Source organism: Gopherus flavomarginatus, chromosome 16 (assembly GCF_025201925.1).
Source record: "Gopherus flavomarginatus isolate rGopFla2 chromosome 16, rGopFla2.mat.asm, whole genome shotgun sequence".
Taxonomy (NCBI): domain Eukaryota; kingdom Metazoa; phylum Chordata; order Testudines; family Testudinidae; genus Gopherus; species Gopherus flavomarginatus.
In genome coordinates this window covers 6459749-6471046 of record NC_066632.1, presented here as the reverse complement: position 1 = coordinate 6471046, position 11298 = coordinate 6459749, and positions in this window count along the sequence as shown.

Genomic DNA, 11298 nt, shown 5'->3' with positions numbered 1-11298 from the left:
TAAAACAAACAGATAGTGTGAATTCTGCAGGGCTCCCCCATTCTTAATTGCTCACCAAACTGTGACAAATTTTTGTTACCAATCTGTCCCTCGTGTCAGGTGATCAGGCTGACACTACAGGATCGTCGGGGAAGATAAAGAAAACACACTATATAACTGAATTTTAAAGCTTCATTAATAAAATAATAGAACAACAACGGAGAGAGTGTTGGGAACGCTCCCACATCACTCAGGAAAAACCTTAATGCCCCAAGCCCTAAGCCACTTTCATATTCACACACGTACATCCAGACTGGCCACTTCTGTGTATAATGTTCAGAGAAGGGGGAGAGGTGGATGGGAGATTATCCTGTATACAGCTTGTACAGAATTTCCAACATGCTTCCGCTCTTGGGAGGGCTGTTCTTTTAAGCCCTGAAATCTCCTGCGGCGTCTCTTTCAGAGATTCCAATCCAGGTCGGCTGCCTCTAGCTTCTTCCGTGTCACCAAGCCACACCGGCTCTGGGGTCACAAAGGCACACTGTTGGATCTCCCTGGACAGCTAAGCTTTGCAAATGTAATCTCAGTTCTGTAACTTGTAGTGCCTTTGGTTTGCCTCTGTCTATATTTTTTCACAGCCAGCTGAAGCCGAAAGCAGTTTTTCTTCATACTTAGCATAGTCTGCATTGATTCTTGACCTTGAACGCAGAGCAACTTCCTCTTTATCCCTAGGCCAAGCTGAAGTTCAAATTAACCCGTTCCTTTCCTCAACAGACAAATTGCTCACACTGTGTCAGGGCTTTTTGGTGATTAAAAGCTCCTCTTAGATGTATGATCTTATCTAGATTGAAGGTACATTCTAGTGGGCATTGTTTAGATGGATTTTCACACGTGTAAAGATTTCAATTCTCTAAATACCTGCAGGTTGTTGGACCATAATGCATGTACATGTAATATGCTGGGGTACCCTTAGGGGGTGAGGTGGAATGCTTAGACTGTCCCCCACCCATTTTCCAATCACACACACACACACAGGGTGATGCCCTGTCCGCGCTAGTGGCACATAAACTAATGATCTCTCCCTACAGGATACTCACACAGGAGAGGCTAATAAGGACGCCACGACCCTCCTACATCTCTCTTCAGCAAAGAGCGTCGGCTAGTCTCAGGGAGACGGCACCGCTTACTCTGATTGCATCCAGTGAAATGATCAGACTGTCAGCAGCCCACAGGGAAAGGAAAGGGGAAGGGTAGGTGGGTACACACACTCCTACACCCAGGTAGCTTCCTCACCGGACGATGCCAGGACGAGTCAGCCCACTGTGGGTCGGACCTTCTAAGATCCTCCTGTTACTGGGCTTGCGTTAGAGTAGTCCTGGTCATGAGCTTTCGTTTCGCAGAGTACTCTGGGCGTCTTCCGGTAATAGTCACTCACACTGGTGTGTGTGTGTACACACACACACACACACACACACACACACACACCAAGGCCTTTATTTCCAAATACCATGATGTATCTGTACCTTATGTCCAGACCCAATACCATGAGGCAGTATGACAGCCCCTCTTGAGGCAGTAAAAACCCCTCAGCACCGGTGCATACGTAATGCATTTCTCTATGCATTACCTAATGCATTTCTCTATGCATTACCTTGTTGGCCAGCCAAGCAGTTCCCCAGTACTGCTATAAACTCACCTTGTTGGTGCCTTTCCCCAATACCACCTTGCATCTGAACTTGCTGCACAGTCAATAAGTTCAGATGGCGTGAGCCCAACAGGGACAGAAGGCCCCACGGATAGTCCTCCTCCGATACCCCAATAGAGATTTCAAAAGGTCTCATACCTCTCTTGTGGCGCCATGGGGTTAGAAGGGGAATGATCCGTAGCAGCTGTCTGTGTCTCAGTAGGCGTTGCCATCCCGGACGAACCCCCTAATTGTTGGAGAAAAACTCAGTTCTTCTTTGAGTGATTGCTCATATCCATTCCAGGTAGGTGTACGCGCCGCGCGTGCACGTTTGCTGGAAACTTTTTACCCTAGCAACTCCAGTGGGCCGGCAGGTCGCCCCCTAGAGTGGCGCCACTATGGCACTAGATATATACCCCTGCCGGCCCGCTCGCTCCTCAGTTCCTTCTTACCGCCGTGTCGGTTGCTGGAACTGTGGAGTGCGGCTTGCTGTCCTCCACGTCCCTAGCTCTCCTGTACTTGTTCATCGTCTTAGTTGTAAATAGTTCATAGATAAGTAGTAGATAGTTTGTTAATATAGTAGTTAATTAGAGTCTTGTATATAGTTGTTTAACATCGCTCGCGGGTGGGCCGTTGCCCTCCCCGGCACCTGGCACCGGGCCCATGCCTGGCTCGCCGCGCTTCAAGCAGTGCTCGGCATGCAAGAAGCCGATGCCTACGAGCGATCCCCACGACGCGTGCCTTAAGTGCCTGGGGGAATCGCACATCAGCGAGAAGTGCCGCATATGCAAGGCTTTTAAGCCTCGCACGAAGAAGGAGAGAGACCAAAGACTCCGCGCTCTCCTTATGGAAGCGGCTCTGTCTCCGGCGCCGGCGGCGCAGTCAGCCAGTTCTACTCCGACACCGGACCGCGCCGGCACCGGCAAGACTCCCCAGCACCGACCATCTCTGGCACCGGGAGCAGACTCACGTCCCTCGGCGTCTGCAACATCATCCAGGCAGGCCCGAGTGGAGCGCCAGGCACCTACCCTGGCCGCGGCACCGCCTGCAGGGCTGCTGTCGACTCCGGGCCCGGAAGGTCCGTCGAGTACAGCCCCTCCTAGCTTCCCCTTAAGATCAGGGGTTGAGCTATGGGTACCGTCTACGCCGGAGACCTTTGCCTCGGCTCGGGACTTGATCGCAATGACGGAGCAATCGCAGCCTCAGCCAGCACCCCTGGGATAGGTAACCTCCAGGGGTAAACCGATGCTTCGAGCGCTGTCTCCCGAGTCCCGGCATCGATCACCCCGGAGGCGTGAATGCTCGCGCTCGGGGCGCCACTCGGAGTCCCGGCACCGTTCTCCCAGGCGGTACCGGTCGTACTCGCGGCTCCGATCGCCATCTGCATGGTCCCGGTCGGGCTCGTCTCACCGCCGGCACCAAGACTCCAGGAGCCGTTCACCTCGGCGTTCGGTTCCTCGGTCGACCTCCCGGCACCGAACCAGTGGTAGGTCCCCATCCCGGTCGACTTCCCGGCACCGCGCCGGTGGCAGGTCCCGGTCTTCGCTGCCGTCCCAGCACCGCGCTCATCGAAGGTCGTGGTCCCGCTCCCGGCACCGACATCGCTCCCAATCCCGATCCGGATCCCGGCACCGGTCATCACGCCATTCCCGATCCCGATCCTGGCACCGATGTGGGTCGCGGCACCGAGCCTCGGCACCGAGGGGAGCGTCGGTCTCGGCACACAGAGTTGCATACCAATCAGGCTCTGCGCCTCCGTGGCCTTCTAGGGAGCCATCGGTCTCTTCACAGACTTACAGCGCCTACGCCATGGGCCAGGACAGACACTCGGCCCTGTTCCAGGACCCTCCACCACAAGAGCGAGGGCCTCAACAGTGGGGGTTTTGGACCCCATGGGCGTATTCCCAAGCCCAGGTTCCGCAACACATTACCCCCCGCCCTACGGGGGAACGCAGGCCACTGGAGGCAACGATATCTAGACCCCCTCACTCCCCGGAAGCAGACGGCAGGTCCAGTCACCGGGACCCAGAGCTCCCTCCAGAGACGGAGGTGCAGCCCAACATGGAACTCCCCGTGGACACTTTGTTGCCGGGGGTTTCCTCGTCCTCTTCCCTGGATGAGGCAGTGGCAGGTACCTCGTCCTCCAGTCCTCCCCCGCTGGATCTTAGGGCACACCAGGACCTCCTCCGCTGGGTGGCACAGAACCTGGACTTGCAAGTGGAGGAGGTGTCTGAAATCGAGGACCCGGTGGTGAGCATCCTTTCCGCCGATGCGCCCACCAGAGTGGCCCTGCCCTTTATAAAGACAATCCAGGCCAACGCCACTAACATCTGGCAGTCACCGGCCTCCAACCCTCCGACCGCGCGAGGGGTGGAGCGAAAGTACATGGCCCCCTCAAAGGGCTATGAATACCTATACGTTCACCCGACACCCTGCTCGTTGGTGGTCCAGTCGGTGAACGACAGGGAGCGCCACGGGCAAGAGGCACCAGTGCCCAAGTCGAAGGAGGCGAGACGCATGGACCTCCTGGGCCGCAAGGTCTATTCGGCGGGGACGCTACAGCTCCGGGTCTCAAACCAGCAGGCCCTCCTCAGCCGCTACTCCTTTAACTCGTGGGTAGCGGCGGGGAAGTTCGCGGAGCTCTTGCCCCAGGACGCCCGCCAGGAGTTTTCCACCATCCTAGACGAGCGCAAGAAAGTAGCAAGAACATCGCTACAGGCGTCCCTTGATGCTGCTGACTCGGCCGCTCGGACCCTGGCCTCGGGGCTCACGATGCGCCGAATTTCTTGGCTGCCGGTCTCTGGCCTTCCACCTGAGCTCCAGCACACAATCCAGGACCTCCCCTTTGAAGGCCAGGGCCTGTTTTCTGATAAAACAGACCCTAGACTAAAAGACCTCAAGGACAACAGGGTCATAATACGGTCGCTGGGAATGCATATGCCTGCGACACAGCGCAGGCCATTCCGGCAGCAGAACCAGCAGCAGCAGCGGTGGCCGTACCCTCAGTTCCACCCGCGGCAGGACTTCTCTAGGCGCCGCGGCAGGAACAACCGCCGCAGGCAGTCCGGTAGCCAAAAGGGGCAGAACCAAGGCTCCGCCAAGGCCCCTCCAGGGCCTAAGCCTTCATTTTGAAGGTGCGCCCGAGGGCGCAGTACCAGTTACTCCTCTGGATCCCTCCCCGCAGTTTTCCAACCGCCTTTCTTTTTTCCTCCCGGCGTGGACCCGAATAACATCGGACCGTTGGGTCTTGCGTATGGTGCAGGCCGATTATTGCCTGCAGTTTTCTTTGCCCCCCCCTTCCCACCCACCATCCCCGTCCCTCTTCAGGAACCCCTCTCATGAGCAATTCCTCTGTCAGGAGGTGCACGCGCTCCTTGTCAAGGGAGCCATAGAGGCAGTTCCAGAAAACAAGAAGGGCAAGGGGTTTTATTCCCGCTACTTTCTAATCCCCAAATCCAAGGGCGGCTTCAGGCCCATCCTCGACCTGCGGGAACTCAACAAGTATATCATGAAGTTGAAGTTCTGCATGGTATCCCTTGGAACCATCATCCCATCCCTGGATCCCGGAGACTGGTACGCCGCCCTCGACATGCAGGACGCTTACTTTCACATCTCCATTGCCCCCCAACACAGACGTTTCCTCTGATTTGCGGTCGACCGCCAACATTATCAATTTGCGGTCCTTCCGTTTGGCCTCTCTGCTGCCCTGAGGGTGTTTATAAAATGCATAGCAGTCGTCGTCGCACACCTTCGATGTTGCCGCATTCACGTCTTCCCCTACCTGGACGACTGGCTGATCCGAGGCACATCGGAGCTGCAGGTCCGCGACCATGTCGACAGGATCAGCACCCTCTTTGCTGCCTTGGGCCTCGTCATCAATGTGGACAAGTCTACTCTGCTCCCCACGCAGCGGATGGAGTTCATCGGGGCCGTTCTGGACTCTACCCTGGCCAGGGCCTTGCTACCCTTGCCCAGGTTCCAGTCGCTGTCGGCCATCATTCTACGCTTGCAGGCGGCCCCGCTGACCTCTCTACGAACATGTCTGGCCCTTCTAGGCCACATGGCAGCCTGTACGTTCGTAACGACATATGCCCGACTCCGCATGAGGCCTCTCCAATCATGGCTCATTGAGCAGTATCGGCCGGCCAGACATTCGTTGGACACAGTAGTCACCGTTCCTCAGAGGGTGCTGGCCTCCCTTCGCTGGTGGCTGGACCACTCTGTAGTCTGTGCGGGGCTCCCGTTCCATCCGCCCCAACCCTCGGCATCCCTGACCACGGACGCCTCAGATCTGGGCTGGGGGGCACACTGCGGCACCCAGAGAACTCAGGGCTTGTGGACACCTCAAGAGATCAACCTCCATATCAACCTCCATATCGAGAGTTGAGAGCGGTCTGCCTTGCTTGTCAAGCGTTTGTCCATCTCCTTCAAGGTCGTTGTGTCGTGGTGTTCACCGACAACACGACGACCATGTTTTACATCAACAAGCAGGGCAGCACCAGGTCCTCTCCTCTGTGTCTCGAGGCAATGTGCCTTGGGAGTTTTGCATAGCCCATTCGGTTCACCTTTCCACCTCCTATCTACCGGGAGTGCGGAACACCCTAGCGGATCGGCTGAGCAGATCCTTCCGTTTGCACGAGTGGTCCCTCCGTCCGGACGTCGCCCTCTCACTCTTCCAGAGGTGGGGTCGTCCCCGGATGGACTTCTTCGCGTCCAGGCAGAACAGGAAGTGTCGAGCATTCTGCTCCTTCCAGGGTCGGGAACCTGGGTCTCTAGCAGATGCATTCCTGATCCCATGGACAGCCCACCTGTGTTACGCATTCCCTCCCGTTCCGCTGATACACAGGGTTCTCCTCAAGGTGCGCAGAGACAGAGCCCAGGTGATTCTGATAGCTCCAGCATGGGCCAGACAGCATTGGTACCCCATGTTGCTGGACCTCTCAGTAGCCAACCCAGTTACCCTGCCCCTACATCAGGACCTGATCACCCAGGACCACGGCAGGCTCTGTCACCCGGACCTTCCATCTCTACACCTTACGGCATGGCTCCTGCGTGGTTGACAGGCTCCGAGTTGCACTGTTCCACCCCGGTTCGGGAGGTTCTCATGGGCAGTAGAAAGCCTTCCACCAGGGCGACTTACTCAGCTAAGTGGAAGCGTTTCTCCTGCTGGTGTTCAGAGAAAGCTCTTCGCCCTATGGAGACTCCCGTCACCACTATTTTAGACTACATCTGGTCCCTCAAGACCCAGGGTCTGGCGTTGTCATCCCTCCGGGTCCACCTAGCGGCCATCTCCACGTTTCATCCTGGAATGGACGGATGTTCTGTCTTCTCCCACCCTATGGTGGCGAGATTCCTGAAGGGACTGGAGCGGCTCTATCCACAAATCCGCCCTCCTGCCCCTTCATGGGACCTCAACCTGGTCCTAACTGGGCTCATGGGCCCTCCATTTGAGCCATTAGATACTTGCTCCCTGCTCTACCTCTCGTGGAAGACTGCCTTCCTAGTGGCCATTACCTCAGCTAGACGAGTGTCAGAGCTGAGGGCCCTCACAGTGGACCCACCGTATACCATCTTCCATAAAGACAAGGTACAGCTGAGGCTCACCCTGCCTTTCTTCCCAAGGTGGTCTCAGCTTTCCATGTTAAGCAAGAGATTTTCCTCCCACTCTTTTTCCCAAAGCCCCATTCGTCCTGCAGGGAGCAACAGCTCCACTCGCTAGATGTCCGTCGGGCGCTAGCATTTTATGTGGACAGGACCAAACCCTTCCGCAAGTCCCCCCAGTTATTTGTGGCGGTAGCGGACCGGGTCAAGGGGCTGCCCATTTCCTCCCAGAGGTTATCTTCCTGGGTTACCTCCTGCATCAGGACCTGCTACAACCTGGCCCACGTTCCGACGAGCCGTGTGACTGCTCACTCCACCAGAGCACAGGCATAATCTCTGGCTTTCCTTGCCCGCGTGCCAATCCAAGAGATTTGTAGGGCGGCGACCTGGTCATCGGTCCACACATTCGCTTCCCATTAAGCCCTGGTTCAGCAGTCCAGAGATGATGCGGCTTTCGGTTCTGCAGTGCTCCAGGCCGTGACTTCTCACTCCGACCCCACTGCCTAAGTAAGGCTTGGGAATCACCTACCTGGAATGGATATGAGCAATCACTCGAAGAAGAAAAGAAGGTTACTCACCTTTGTAACTGTTGTTCTTCGAGATGTGTTGTTCATATCCATTCCATACCCACCCTCCTTCCCCACTGTCTGAGTAGCCAGCAAGAAGGAACTGAGGAGCTGGCGGGGCGGCAGGGGTATATATCTGGTGCCAAACTGGCGCCACTCTAGGAGGCGACCTGCCAGCCAACTGCAGTTGCTAGGGTAAAAAGTTTCCGGCAGACGTGCACGTGCGGCGAATACACCTACCTGGAATGGATATGAGCAACACATCTCGAAGAACAACAGTTACAAAGGTGAGTAACTGTCTTTTTTCCAGGCTGGATCAGATCCCTGCTCTGTCTAGCCCATCATCCATCCCCAGCTAAGCTTGGGTATGTCTGCCTTCCCGCTGCGCTGGATCAGATCCAGCTTGTCCAGCCAGCCCCATATCTCCCCCCCACACACACACCGGATCAGCCCACTGGGTCCAGCGAGCCAGCCTGGGCGGGAGGAGGAACAGGAGAGCGCCAAGCATGGGGACAGTATGCACCATTGGGCAGGCAGGTTGTTGAGCCCTTGGCATGGACTGGGCTAGGGTGTGTGGAGAAGTGGGCTCGGCCGGTGCAGCAGAGGGAGCACAGGTGACTAGCTTTCCCAGTGGCTGGATCTGGTGCAGCGGGATGCTGGGCTGCACAGAGCAATGAGTTCATTCGGCATGGCAGGAAGGTGGTTGAGATGTTGGGCCGATGGCCTACAGGACTTTCCTAGGGGAACACGGAGACTCCCCTTGTTCCATTTCTCTGTGCCCTGCTCCTGGTTCTGTCCGAGGGCTGGGGAGCGGGTATGTGGTGGATCAGAGTAGGCACTGGGAGCTAGGACTCCTGGGTTCTGTCCCTGCCTCTTGCACTCACCTTGTCACCTGGGCGAAGAGGCTGATCTCCAGTCTAGGAGGATGGAGCCATTCCGAATGGCCGGGTGTCCCAGGTTTGTCTCCGTCTCCTACATCTCGTACCAGCCACTCTGCTCGGAGCCACTCTCCTTGTCGCTCCTCACGCAGTCCTTAGCACTGTCAGCTCAGCCAAGTGCAGGCTTGGTAACGGCCCTGCCGATCTACTGTGGAAGGGCTGGGCCGGGAGCCGTCGGCTCTGCTGTTAGCAGTCGCTCTGCTCCCTTGGCTGTGCCATGGAAGATGATGGTGGGCGGCTGGGCTCAGGTCAGTGACCAGCTCTCCTCTCGCTACTCCAAGTGCTGACCATGGACCACCCGAGGAGGCGCATCCTCTTGTCATGCTGCAAGATGTCTGACATCGTGGACGAAGGCATCACGCGTTAGTGGTCCCTCCCTCCCATCTGCTCCCCCCGCCAGGGCTCCCCTCTCCCTTGGACATACCTCACAGTTGGGGAGTTGACTTGTCTACATTTACGTTTGCATCTAATTTCCACCCTTTTCAGTGCCCTAGATGCCCTCCTTGCTATTGGTACCTTCCCAGCCAGGTCCAGTTCCCTTAGCCTGGCGCTTTCAGCCCCTGGAACCTCTTCAGTGCTCCTCCCCCACGCTGCAGGCAGGGTCCTGGCTGGGGAGGGGGAATGCTGGCTCCTTGCTCCAGGGTGGAGGAGCCCTGGGGTTGAGGGGCACAGAGTTGAGCCAGGACTCTAGTGGGGTGCCCCCAGCATGGTACGGAGGGATGTTGCCTCCCTGCTCTGTACTGTGGCAGCATCGCAGCCCTCGGCCCCACATCAAAGCAGCTGCTGCATTGTGGCCTGCAGAACCCCCCAGCCTGCTGCCAGCGAACATCCCTGTTCCCCTTGGCTTTCCCTCCCCCCATCCCAGTGGAGAGCAGCTGGGGCGGGTGGCTAGGACACACTGACCTGCGCCCAGTGTCTGCTCTCTCCTAGTTGTGGAAGATATTGATAAGTGCCGGGAGCCAACCCCCAGCCTGGAGGCCATCTACCTGCTCAACCCTGTGGAGAAGGTAGGAGCTCGGGCCTGGAGCAGGTGGATGGGGAGCAGGGGAGAACCCGGGGCAGCTCCTAGTGCTGCCTGGAGGTGGCGCTGTCCGGGGGGATGCACAGCACGACGTCAGGATGGGAATGGGGCAATAGGGGCTCCCCAGGAGGCTGCTTCCCTGGAGCTGGGCTTCGTGTTCTTTGCCACGTGAAGCACAGACTGTCCCCTAGACCTCTCCGCAGTGCAGTCCCATGGGGGTTGGATGGGAAGGTGCAGCAGGCGGAGAGAGGTGACCTCAGCTGAGACTGAAAGCAAAGGAGAATCGCTGAGGCAGGGGCTGTGGGGGAGGAGACTCCTGCGTCTGCAGCAGGGAGGCGAGTGGAGGGAGACCAGGGGCAGGGGGCACTGGCAGAGCAGGGTGAAGCCCAGAACCCGCAGGGGCTGCGCGTGGAGGGAGCGCTGTAGGAGAGGACCATGATCTGGGGCTTGGGACGGGGCAGCCAGGTTCTCACCTGTCACAGTGGCCGGTTGCAGCGTCCAATCAGCTTCCGAACACCCTGCCTGGCTAGCTGGTGTGGCGAAGCTGCAGGTGCCCAGTGTGGTGCCCGGGGAGGGAGTAGGCCCTGATGGCAGCTGCCTGGGATTGCTGCTCGTCCGGCTGTTCCCTGGGCACTGCTCAGAGCCCACTTAGTTCAGCAGCAAGGCCAATGCCAGGTCCCGTCCGTGGCTGGGCCCTGAGATTGTCCCAGGCACATGGGCGCATGCCCTGCTCCAGGTGGGGAGGGAGCCCAGAGACAGGGGAGTGAAAACCAGCCCACCTCCTGACGGCATCATGCTGGGCCCTGCGTCCCCAGGGGCTGGGCATGGGCTGGTCCCTTCGGGCAACAGGGAGGGGGCTCGGCTGGTGCTTACAACTCCCCTCCCACCTTTGCAGTCGGTGCAGGCTCTGATCAGTGACTTCCAGGGCACCCCCACTTTCAACTACAAGGCAGCTCACGTCTTCTTCATTAGCCGTGAGTATCGGGGGGCAGCGGATCCCCCAGCTGACAGCCTGGCCAGTGACACACTGGGGGTGGGGGGTCTCTCTCTGCCAGCAGGCCAGTGCCCTAGCAGACCAGACCAAACGACCCCACCTATCCCTTCCCCCCTTTCTTCCCCACGGGCCTGCCTCCAGCCAACACGGCTCACGGCGTGCGCCCAGAAAGGCGGCCTCTGGCTACCATTCCCAGCATGCATTGCTCCATCAGTCCCAACCGGGGTAGGGGGATAGGACACCACCAGAATACCCAGTGTGTCAGGGTCACTTCTGCTTCTCTCCATTACAGCGGCAGGGGAATCCCAAGTCCCCGTTCCTCCTTGTGCATCATTCGGAGTTGTACAGTCCGGTCACTTACCCCTGTGGAGGGACTGAGGGCAGGGTGTGAGGGGGGCTGCATAGGAGAGATTGTGGCCCCCCCCCTCCTTGTTGCTGATGCTGCAGAAGGCGAGAACCCGGTGTGACTCTGGTTTGGTGGGGCTGGACTCATCGTTGACTCCTGTGTGTCCCCG